This window comes from Typopeltis vanoorti, chromosome 16, assembly GCF_054136105.1.
Source record: "Typopeltis vanoorti isolate ZY-2024b chromosome 16, IOZ_Tvanoo_1.0, whole genome shotgun sequence".
Classification (NCBI taxonomy): domain Eukaryota; kingdom Metazoa; phylum Arthropoda; class Arachnida; order Uropygi; family Thelyphonidae; genus Typopeltis; species Typopeltis vanoorti.
Genome location: NC_143564.1, coordinates 40,121,984 through 40,135,337, shown reverse-complemented (window position 1 = coordinate 40,135,337; position 13,354 = coordinate 40,121,984). Strand labels below are relative to the sequence as shown.

At 36.0% G+C, this 13,354-nt stretch overlaps 1 protein-coding gene across 2 annotated transcripts in view; it reads right to left on the bottom strand.

Annotated features, from left to right (window-relative positions):
- LOC150097966 (uncharacterized) overlaps positions 1–13,354 on the bottom strand; it is a 490,509-nt gene that overhangs the window by 103,210 nt on the left and 373,945 nt on the right. The window lies entirely within an intron of this gene.

The window sequence follows — 13,354 nt, the reverse complement described above, 5'->3', positions numbered from 1 at the left end:
AGATAAAGTGCTCACAAATGACACTGGAAATCCATTCCATTCATTCACAACTCTCCAAGTGAAAAATCCAATCCTCACACGTTAATCATGCATTTACTCAGCTTCCAGGGATGACTTGTTCTGTACCCTCTAGACATTATACTCCTCACAGTTCTTCCCAACTTTGGATAATCTGCAAACAACTGTATATTACCATTCAAGCCCTTCCCAATATCATTTGTGGATGCTGGAATGCGCTATGGAGAGAGAGATTACAGGAATCCAAATTACGGTTTAGTGAATAGGAGGAAGACAGACACTATAGATATAGGTAATTTCATCAAACTAAGGAGATTATGAAATGAGGAAAAGGTGAGAGGAGAGGATCCAGAGCCTATCCTGGAAACTATGTAAGAGAGAGAGAGTGGTGAAGAAGGGTGTGAGGAGTAGATTTTTTACATGGAGAATTATGAGTGAATGGAACACATTATTAGAATATGTTGTGATGAAAGGTGTGTTAAGGATTTTAAAGTTCAATATGATAAATATGTTGTCTCATTATAATAATATTACAAATAATAAAAATTCTATACCTCCATATCTGAGCACGTCTGGTTGAATATTATCTATTTCAGCTGCCTTTTCACATTTCAAGTATTTGATTTTTTTTTCTACTCCAAGTATTGATATATGCTTCTCATTGCATTTTCTTTAATATTTTCCTCTTCTCTAGGATGCTTACATAAATGCCAGAAAACTCAGTATAGGGAAATTCCTTTGCAATTCTCAAATTCAGTTTTATTTCCTTCTTTTTATTGATGGGTTGAAGATCTCTGCTACAATCATCTAGAATTTGACTCTCTCACAAGGCCTTCAATTATGTAGTATAACTACTGTAGTTTTATATTTCCATATTTGAACATTACTATTTGAATATTATCTACTTCAACTACCTATCCACGTTTCACACACACACACACACACACACACACACACACACACACACACACACACACACACACACACACACATGATTTCTCATTGCATTTTTCTTGAATATATTTTCCCATTGTTCCATCGCTAATTGTTTCATTTGAAAACCTTTCAAAGTAATTTCTCTAGACATTCAAAATATTATTACCTATAGTTTTTATGCCTTTATCATCTCTGATTCCTTTATAAGTAATCTATCCTCAATTCTTAGATTTTTCAATAGCCTACAGAATATTTTGCCAATATCATGATACTTACCTTCTATATTCTTAACAGTCTTCCCACAACTTTTATTTAGTTACTATTACACAGAGATTAGTTTAAGCTGCTCTCTCTCTCTCTCTCTCTCTCTCTCACACACACACACACACACACACACACACACACACACACACACACACACACACACACACACACACACACTTTAATTCAAGCTGGTCTTATATACCATCTTGGATTTTTCTCTGTATTCTCTTCAGTCACCTGCTGACTTATTTGTAAAAAAATTTTGATATGCTTTCTTCTTTAGAAAAATCCAAACACCATGAAGTTTGGATTTTTCTATCCTTACAAACAGCTTCATCGCTGCCTCAGTGGCTGAACCAAATGTTTTCTTCAGATTTTTCCAAGGAGTCTTCATGGTTTAGTTTTTGTTTTCAAATTCTTTAATTTTTTATCCAATAATATTTGAATATTTAAGTATATAAGTTCACGTACGAAAATTACTTGACTTTGATTCTTTTTAGAACTTTCTTACGTGTTCTTCTTTTCAATACGAAATTTACTTTTATCCTTCTCTAAACTAAGTAGTAATCACTTTCTGTTTCAAATTTCCTGTATGCTCTTGTATCCTGAAATTTCATGTGGAAGATATCATTATCCACAACGATATAGTCAATGAAGCTTTTAACATTTCTTTTGTGGTCTCTCCCTGTGAATCTGTACACATCTTTGTTAGAATATGGCAGAGTTTCTCAAACTTTTTCTACGACGGAACACTTCACAAATCCTGAAATTTTCACACACACCTTGGTTATTTTGTAATGTATTAATTAATAATTAATTGGTAATTTAACTGATTTTTATTATTAATTAATAATTGATAATTAATTATTAATTAATTAAACCATCATTAAATTAATTTGTGCTGATTTTCATTGACATATGCTATTCCGATCACCAAAAATTTATATTATAACTACTTACGAGTGAATGCAGACTTTTCTCCTGTGTGCTGGTAGTTTTCCCCTCCTTTTGTACATCCTGGAGATCTTTGTAGACTTGAGGTGGATGACTCTCTATCTGTTCCATCACAAACACCTTCAATAAGAGATTTCTTAATACCAAAATTAAACAAAGTACCTTGTCTCTTATTCATATTAATTTTAACTCTGCATTCCTATTACTTTTAAAAAAACCATGGCACTCCGGTTTCAGAATAATCACTTACACACTGCAATACGAACTTGCGAAGAAAGTATTCAGTATTAATAGATTTGAGAACAGGATACAGACTACCTTGATCTTCAATTTCAGTGGAAAAATTTTCTTTATACTTCCTTGCTGATTGGTCACTGACATTTGCAATGCAGATATTATTTCATTCAGTTTTGAGAACACACCGGCGATTGTTGTAATCGGCTTGCAGGCAATTTTTATGATCGGTCATAAACAGTGGTATTTTTTCCCAATTGTTGAAAGATTTCGATGTGTGAAAATTAACAATGATTCATGAATATTTCCATGTTTAAAAATATGCTGCTTGGTCACTGACATTTGCTACACAGATGTTATTTCCTTCAGTTTTGAGAACAGAGGATATGCCACCCATTGTTATAATCCGCTTGCAGGCAATTTTTATGACCTGTCATAAACAGCGGTATTCCCTTTCCCAAATGTTGAAAGGTTTCGATGTGTGAAAATTAACGATACACAGATGTTATTAGGCATTCTGGGTCTGAGCTTTTCGACATATTCACGAATATTATTCTCCTCAGAATATTTCTACTATAAAACATTTATTCATGAAAAATGCTTGGAAAACTAAAATGAGAAATTCCAGAACTTTTCACGGAACACCTATTCACCTTCCGTGGAACATAGTTTGAGAAACACTGGAATATGGTATCAGTAATGACTAGTCCATATTCCAAAACAGAAATCTAGCATACTTACCATTATTATTAGCTTTGTTATTTTCTCCAGGTTTTCCAAAAATATTTCTATACATCTTTATTTTTATGACTCCTACACATGAGAGGACACAAGACCTACAGCAAATAAATGATATGTGGGCTGATTTCTATGCTTCTGATATTTATTTCCTCCTCTGCTGTTTAAATCTTCAACAAGAACCAAATATTGTTTATTCTTTGCGTGAGCCCTCTGCAATGACTTGAAACATTGAATTAACTTGTTTAGTTGTAGAGACAGGATAGAATTAATGTAAGGTGAAAATTTAATATGCTTAATATTGTTTATTAGCTAAGCCTATCCATTGTTTAGCATGTGTAAGTTTGTTCTGTGTAAATTAGTACCTTGGACATGTTATTTAAGAAAGAATTGTCTTTGCAAAACCTTCTTTTGGGGCGGGGGACCAATAAGTCTCATCAACCAATTTCCCATTTTGAAATCTGCTCTTATTATTCTACTTGAAGTTGTTTATCATTCAAATTTACCTTCATGTTTCTGCTGTGACTTTAGGTTCAATTCAATTTGGTCAGCAATGTACAAAATTGTTAGCCTTCCTTTTCATTCAATATCCAAGTAACACCTAACAACAGGGCAAACCATCAGAATGTATTAATTGGTACTCAGTTGGAAAACTTAGTCAGTTCAGTATATTCCTCACGGGCTATACGGAGGTCTCCTTCCAGTTATCAAGTTTTGACCCTTAAGTGACCATTTTAACACTGTTATATATACTGCCAGTTAGTATTTTGGCTAATTTCTGTCTTATTCCATATTACTTAATTCAACTGGTTCCTACCCCTATGCCATCTTTACTTATCCTGTTATCATTTCGATATTTAACAGCCACATTCACTAAAAAATCATGCCTAAATAGTTGAAAATGTCTATAGGTACTTCAGTGAAAATACAGTTATTTTCCATGATCCTGCATATTTTTATAGCTCTTGTCTTGATATTTGTTAAAGAGTACCAAATACTTGTAGTGATGTGTTTAGAACTATAACATCAACTGCATAAAGTAAAGGGCTGAATTTAACTTCTCTGATTTTGATATCAGATTTAATGCCCCTCTTTTTTTCATAATGTTATTCCTATCAAACTTTCTCTTAGGGGGATTCTACCTAAGTTTCTATTTTATAATTTATACTCTTTTCAAGTATTGTTATTATTATGGGCTACTCCATGGAGTCCTTAGACCCATCAAGGGAGGCCCTAACATCATGCAAAGCACTATCCAACATTTGCAGTATCTATCATACTTTTCTATGGACTCATTCAACCACAACAGACTCTGGCAACCTATTCCACTCATTCACCATTCTCCAAGCAAAAAATCGTCCTTACTTCTCTGCTAACCACACTCTTGCTCAGTTTCCAAGGGTAACCCTCTTTCTCCTACCTGTTCTGAAAAATTTCCTCTGTATTAATCTTGTAAAAACCCTTCAATAATTTGTATGTCTCAATCATATCGTCCCATTTCTGCCTGTCAACCAATTTCTGTAACCCACAAATCTTCAACCTTTCATCATAAAGTTCATTCCATAGACCTGCTATTCCTTGGTCACTCACCTCTGAATCTTCTCCACCTCCTCCTCATTGCCAAGAAACCCAGGTGACCAGATCTGTGCACAGCAGTTAAAATGGAGTCTTACTAAGGTTTGATAAAGAGGTATAATAACCTGCTTGTCTCTGTTTGTCAGGGTATTTTTCAGCAACCAAGTAATCTGATGAGCTGCTTGAGCCACTTTTGTTATATGCTCTCTAAACTTTAACTCTAAAATCCACCAACACCCACAAATACTTGGCTTCATCAATTTCCTGGAGTACAGTTCCATCAATGTGGTACACAGCTGGTAATCTTTTTGCCCCCAAATACATAACCTTACACTATGTCACATTAAACTGACATCTATTCTCCTTCACCCACATTTCCAGTCTATCCAAATCATCCTGCAAAAATTTAACCATCCATATTAACTATTGCTCTATCCAATTTTGCATCATTGGCAAACAAATGAATAGTTCCTCTAAGAGCCTTTCCTATATCATTAATGTACAAATTAAATAGAAGTAGCCCAAGAAAAGAACCCTGTAGCAAGCAGCTAGATACAGGCCTTCTAATGGACTCTAATCCTGAAGAAACTATGGTCTGATATCTCTCCATTAACAATCCTCTTATCCACTTTATGAGGGTGGTCTGAAAGGTTCTTGTCCTAAAATGAAAAAAACGAATTTATAATTTCAAAATTATTTTAATTTTTCAACATAATCTCCCTTAAGAATAATACATTTATTCCAGCAATGCTCCAGCAGTATTATCCCGTTCAATTTTGCAGTTCTCAGTAAGATCTGCAAAATACCCCTCTACAGCTGCAATCACCTCTTGATTCGAAGAAAAAGCTAACCAGCGAGGAAGAGTTTTAGTTTTGGAAAGAGATAGAAGTCAGAGGGAGTCAAATCTGGGGAATAGGGTGGATGTTTCAACAATTCATAATGTAGATTCCTTAATTTTCCCATTGCAAAAAACTTTTGAGGGCAGGTGCATTGTTCTGATGAAAGATTATTTTTTTCTTCTGCAAACCGGGTTGTTTCTCATGAATTTTTTCGTCTAGCCTAGTTAAAAGATCAGAATAACATTTCCTGGTTATTGTTTTACCCTTTTCAAGATAATAAATAAACTATCAGTGTTTTAAAGTGTAAAATTAAAAAAATTTACACTTTGAAACACTGAGCTATCAATCCCACTCATGCATTCAATTCAAATCCTCTTGTAAAGCCACAACTACTTCTGCTCTATTCTTTCTCATAGTTTTTTCCCCACTTTGTATAATCTGCAAACAATTGCATATCACCATTTAAACCTTTCCTAGTATAAAACAGCCCAGACAGATTGGATCCTAGGGTACACCAGTGATGACTTTCCTCTTCCAGGATACTACTTCCCCATATACATTGATACCATCACACAGACAATCTCAATCCAGAGCACTAATCTATTATCCAACCTCATCTGTTCCAATTTAATTACTAGCTTATCATATGGGAAACTCATCAAAGACCTTTGTAAAATCTAAATATACTACTGTGTATTCACTCCCTTCCAATGCATTTGTTGTAAAAAGTAAGCATCAGATTGTTAAAATATGAGCAAACTCATGCTGTCTGCCAAAGAGGATGATGCTTTTGTCAATTCAATTCTGGATCTTGGTCCACACTAACCTGTCCAACAATTTAACCACAACTCCAAGCACACCTATTCATCTATAATTCAAAGCCTCAATTTTACCACTTCACTAACAAAGAGGAACAATATTTTTCTCGTTTCTCTCATTTGGAACTGAACTTGGTCCATTGTAACAATCATATTAAACAAATACGTCAAAGTCCTTGCAAGGAGTTTTGTTTTTTTTTTGCAAAGGGTTTACAACTTTTATGGAATTCTCAATCTTGGAGGGGATGTGATGTGGTCAACAGAGATATCAAGGATCATACTGCAAGAGTTTTGTAAAGACATACATCATATTGCTGTTATGATAAGGACTATAGGCACTACTGTATTGATGCATTGATTGCATCGCATCTTAACTACTGTGCAGATCTGATCACCTGGTTTCTATGGTGATAAGGAAATTCTGGAAAGGATCCTGAGAGAACAGTTGAATGAGTTTCAGCATAGCATATGGAGGTTTGGATATGACTTTTCAGGAGATAGTTATAACAGTGTTTGCCAAAATTTTGGACTGGTAGCCAAAGATATCTTTGCAAGGGGGGGGGGATACATGTGGTGCACTGTATGCATTACAAAAGGTGAAAGACTTGTGTGGAAGAAAAACAAGACTGGTGAATGAATATGTAGGAAGTGTTTTGAGAGTAGGTGCCAGTTGTGTGGGGCAAGTAAAATGCATGATAGCAAAGCGAGAATGTTGACAAAAGGCGAGAAAAAGGAAGTGTTGGTGAGACTGTTGATGAAAGCAAGGTGGAAGGAAGGTCAGCAGAATGAATAGGATAGATTACAAAAGAAACAGGCTTACATGATGTCCTTAACAAGAGAAAGTGTGCACTTGAATGATTGAAGAAAAGTCAGAGAGGTAGCAGAGCTGAGAGGAGAACAGAAAGAAAGAAGAGCAAGATAAGAAAATGAAATATGAAATGAGCAAAAGAAGGAGAGTACAAGAAAGTTTTATGATGATTCTATGATAATTTTTTATTTTCATCTTTGGCTACAGAAGTCTTGCTTGGATATAAAATATATCTCTTTAAAGTAGATATTAGAGTGCACTTATAATTTTGCATGAGCTGTAAGTTTCAAGTATTATTATTATTATTATTATTATTATTATTATTATTATACGGGCACCACCACCATGGAGTCCTAAGACTAATTGTAGGAGGCCCAAACTATCAACACAATATCTATCATACCTCTCCTTGAAACCATTAACAGATAAAGCACTCACAACTGACTCAGCTGATCCATTTCATTTATTCACCACTCAGCAATCAAAAACTCTAGTCCTCACACCATTGCTAAACACACTGTTACCCAACTTCAAGGGATGACCTCTTGTTCTTTCCCCTCTAGCCAAGTAGTGAAATATTTCCTCTACATCAATCCTATAAAAGCTTCTAAATAAGTTAAATGTTTCTATCATATCCCCCCCTCCCCCTTTTTTGCCTGTAAATCAACTTTTGCAATCTACGAACCCCTCAATCTATCCTAATAGAAAGCATTCTATCAGGATAGATTGAACCATTCACCATCTTGGTCACTGACCTCAGAATCCTCTCTAGCCCTTCCTTATCCCCAAGAACAAGTAACCTCACCCGAGTATGGTAATCCAGATGTGGTCATATCAAAGCTTTATAAAGAGGAATGATAACTCCCTTATCTCTGCTTGTTAGTGTGTGTTCTTCAATAACCAAGTGATGATGGGAGCTACCAAGTTACATTAGCAATGCCCTCTAAACATAAGCTCTATATCTACCACTACCATCAAATTACTGGCTTCACCAATTTCCTGGAGTATAGTTCCCTCAATGAGCTTGTAATCTTTGAATCCCAAAATGCATAATCTTTTCCACATTAAACTGACATCCATTATGTTTTACCCATATTGTCAGCCTATTTAAATTAAAGTTTATGTACAATTAAAATAAATTAATTTAATTTAAATTAAAATTTATGTACAAATTAAAGAGCAGCAGTCCAAGCACACAGCCCTGTGGTACACCACTAGTCACCTGCCTTCTCCTGGATTTTGCTCCTCCATATACTACTTTTTGGTACCTGTCCATAAGCTACCTTTTTATCTGCATAACCAGTTTCATATCCATCCCCATTAAATGCAGTTTGTGTAACAGAGTTCCATATGGTATCCTGTCAAATGCCTTTGCAAAATCTAGCAATATCATCATGTAGCCATTCCCCTTATCCAACTCAGTTATCACTCTATTATAAAAAAAGTTAATAGATTATTAAGGCATGACTGAACTTCATAAAGCCACGCTGCCCCCTCTAAGAGTATCGTATTCTTATCCACGCATTCCTGAATTCTCTTTTTGACCAACTTTTCCAGTACTTTTACCACCACTCTTGAGATAACTGGTGAATAATTTGTTACCACAGACTTAAATCCTCCTTTATGCAAAGACATTATTTTGTCCTCCTTCCACTCTCTTGAGACTTTGTCAGAGCTGAGACTTAAATTAAACAGCCTAATCAAAGGCATCACCAATTCCCCTGCACATGCTTGTAAAATGTGAGTCAATATTCCATCCAATCCCACAGCTGTATTTGCATTCAGATTCTGCAGTATACAAAGTACCTCCAATTCTTCAACTTCTGTTCTCACATCAGTCCTCGTGAAAGGAAATCCTTTGGGATTTCCTTTCACTTGCTAATTTCAGCTAATTTCTTCTCATAATCTGATTTTGACTTTCTTACCATACTAGTAACCTTCCTCCTTATATGATGATGATGATGATCAGCCTGTTTTCTACCCACTACAGAGTGAAGGCCTCTCTTATTGTGGGAGGGTTGGGTCTACTTCTCCCATGGTAACCCAGTTCATCTTGAGAGAGTGTATATATACCAGTGTGTATATCCACTCGGCCAACCAGACCGGCTTCTTCTTGTATATCCTCCACAATATTTTTTTTGTTTGCAGTTCATGCTTAATGATAATACTCATTCATCTAACTCCTATCTGATTTACCCTCCTGACCTTAGGTATACAGTGTAATAGTGTTTCCTCCAGATACTCTTTGACTTCCCCCATGGACTGTGAACATCCTTCCTTTGCAGATCTTTATTCCATAGCATTGTACTGATTCAAGTTGCCTCCTAAGTGTATCATAATCATCTGCCTTGTAATTCCACACATACCACTTCCTAACTGGGATTTCCACATGTTTAACTGCTTCCAAAGTCAAGACCGTATGATCACTTTCTTAAATCAGAGACAATGTAGACCTTTGTTATGGACAGACTTTCTGATCCTATAACAAGATCCAACACTTGTGTATCCTGAGCCTCTCCATCACATTCGGCTTCAAGTATTATCTCTTGCTAAATGTATTAATTCCATTTCCTTTCTGCCATGCGATCTTTCCTCCTTCTAATCTATCCAATTTATGCCTCCAAAGTTGAAGTCCCCCCACAATAATTACTCAACTTGCACTCATTGTACTAATCTGCTGATGAAGGTCTTCCACATCATCCCTGGCACCTCCTGGCTTATAGCAGCAACCAATTTTATATTTCGTCCTATTAGCCTCAATTTCACAGGGCTGACTCAAAAGAAGAACTGCCATCTGCATGACTGACTCTTACCTTGTTGGCTGCAGTTCATCCTATCATCAGCAGTACTCCCATCCCCTGTCCTGTCTACTCAATCCTCCCCGAAAATACTAAATCCATCACATTCCATCTGTGATGACATCATCTGCTGTTAGGCAAGTCTCACTAATGCCTGCAACATTTGGTGAGGTTGCACTAACCAATGCAAAAGACTCCTCCTTCTTATTCCTGATGCTTCTAGCATTAGTATATAGAAACTGTAGAATCCCCCTTAGGCTCCCATCCATCTCTGCATCCCGAACTGACTATCCCATTTGATATTGTTATCTGAGAGACAAGATTCTTCATTTTTTGTTCATTCACACACTCATTCACTTCATGGGTGCCTTCACACATATTCTTCTGCATCTGCCCTAATTTCTTTAGTTTTCCTGACTAAAAATGTGCTACAAAGGATTGCCACTTCTGATGAAAGCTAGTGTTTTCAATTTGATCCAGAAACGAAATGTCAGAGCATGGAATGATGTGGAATGTCTTCACAATGACAGAAGGCAGGCAGGTTGCAAACAAATGCAAGACAATGGTCATTCTTTTTTCAATGCCACTTGAATTATCCACTTCAAATTTGTTCCTGAGGGCACAACAGTAAACAGTCAGTATTATTTAGGAGTAATGCAATGCCTGTACACCTGCATGTGATGTGTCAGGAAAGAACTGTTCCACAACAACAATTGGTTTCTGTTGTACAACAATGCACCTGCACTGTGTACTGCCTGTGAAGCAGTTATTGGCTTCAAAGTCAATATGTGTGATTGAACATCTCCTCAAGATTTGGCTCCCGCAGACCTTTTCCTTTTCCAAAAGATGAAGTGTGCCTTGAAAGGCGAGGAGTACTCCACTGACATTGAGGACATCCAATGCAGTGTGATCCAGACACTGAAGGAGGTTCCTGTTCTGGACTTCCACTGTGCCTTCAAACACTTTTACAACAGATGTAAACATTGTGTGGATTTGGTGGGAGATTATTTTGATTCTGTGTAATTGACACTTCCAAATATAGTTCTTTGTTTTGATATAATAATTGTTGTCTCATTACTTAACAGGCACACTGTATGAAGGTTAGAAAAGTTCTGTTTGATCTCTCGAGGAAATATTATTTTATACATACTTTTCCATATTATGTAAAATACACAGTATACACATACAGACTGAAATGAACATTTACCAAAAAAAAAATTGTAGAAAAGAAATTGACACTCATATCCACATAAAATATACAAGGGGGGAAAATATATAGGTAAGCTTCAACACCATCACAGTTAATCCAACATAAATTGAAGTTATTTTTGATAAGTAAACTCCTCATGCCTTATAATTCCTTATTCAGTGAAGTGTTCATTCAATGATTTGTAGTTCCAATGAATGTCCGCGCGGTTAGCCTAGTGGCTGTGCCCTTCGCAACCATATGACTGGGGAAGGAGTGTCCCAGGTTTGATTCCCGTCGAAGATGTGAGGAATTTGAGGATCTTCTTCAGCCATAGCCAAGTTAGTCGATCTTGGGCACGGGCAGTGGGGTTTTTTCCACCAGTTTACCTGGCATTTTTCATCCCGCAAGCAGGCAAACTGGCCCCGTGAACACACATGGATCTACAGTCATAAATACTGCCCGTGCCCAAGACCCTCCCCATTTCTCCCTCGTCCCTATTGGAGCAAGTTGAGCCCCCGATGAGGGGGCTCAACTTGCTCCAATAGGGACGAGGGAGAAATAGGGAGGAAACTCCATACGAATAAATAAAATAAATAAATAAAAGTTCCAATGAATTGTTGGTTTTTGGTGATTTTCCTTTTTGATGAATTTTGATCCATGAATTGTTTATTTTTCAAGGAACTGCCTTTCACTGATTTGCTTTTTTGATTAACTTTGTTCCATAATTTTTTTTTTAATTTTTTATGAATTGCCTTTTGGTGAACTATAATTTGATAAACTGTCTTTTGATGAATTGTTTTCTGTGAATTTTCTGCATATCAGCCTTTTATATCCACAAACTTCTATATCCACAGTGGAATTTGAGGAATTTGAACCCACAAACTGTTGGTCGGAGAGCAGGTATGTTATTCACTGGTCAACTAGACTGGCAACAACACTTTTTCCAGATAAGTAACTCTGAATCCATTCAAGCAAAGCATCAGCCTTATATGTCATTTTGACTATCAAACTCATTCAAAACATCCAAAATGTTCAGAGCATTTGTTGGGAAGAATGTAAATATTGATTCATTTGTAATCAAATCATCTCTATCATAATGCAGCAGAAGACTTACAGTCCTTACTCTCTTACTCTTCTTATTTGCATGTACCAGCAATTCTTTCATATTTTCTTGAATACCATGTTTCATCTGACAGATCATTTGTATCAGTCAAAATAAACATCTCTTTTGACCTTACCCCTCTGCAAACCTAAGAGATTCACTAAATCTGTAATCTTTACCCTAGAGAAATATGATTTCATCATATCTCTTCAAGCATTCCACTTGTTGTTACGGAACTCTTCCTTTTCTGCTTTTTTCACACTCTGCTTTCTTTTCCTTTAAATTCTCTTTCCCTTCATTAGCTTTTCTGTCATACCACTTGCCAGACATTTCTCCAGTTGTTCTATCTCATGTTGCTTTCATACTATTACCCATATCTTGTTCACCACTCACTCTAATTAAAGGGTGCATAATTTTTACAACTAAAAATTGTTTATTAAACAGATTACAGGCTAAATATATTTTAGTGTGATACTGAATGTGATACTGAATGTGTGATACAATTCTCAAACAGAATTTTCCACTTGATTTGCTGCAGTGTTCAGAAGTTTATAAAGCTCAATACCTGAGAAATGTTTTCATAAAAGAAAAATAAAACAGAAGGTTAAATATTAAAAGAATTTAGGGATCTTAAAGTCTTCTGAAACAAATAGGTTGTCTCCACTGCAGAATCAGAACAACAACAAGTGGTTTTCATGACTTTTCTACTTAATGGTCTCATATGGAGGTGTCAGAGTGTTCCTTTCCTGGAAACTCATGTTCTTTTCATCCATAGAACAGGCAATGTTAAAAGAAGCACTGGAGAATTCAGAAGATGAACTAAAGATTGAACGTAGAACAGATATTTGCAATACGATACGCAGATGACAAGGTATTATTATCAAATACAAACAGGCCTGCTCAATTGTAGAATACTCAAGAAGAAGAAGAACAGGCAAGTTGTTCAAGCTTGCTATTGTCTGTCAATGGTAAGAAGTATGCCACTGACAGACAAAGCAACTATGGACATAGCAGTAACTATCTTATATTGAGGGGGGGGAACCTAGTTATTACTTGATTATTAAAGCCTTTGGTCTAATGT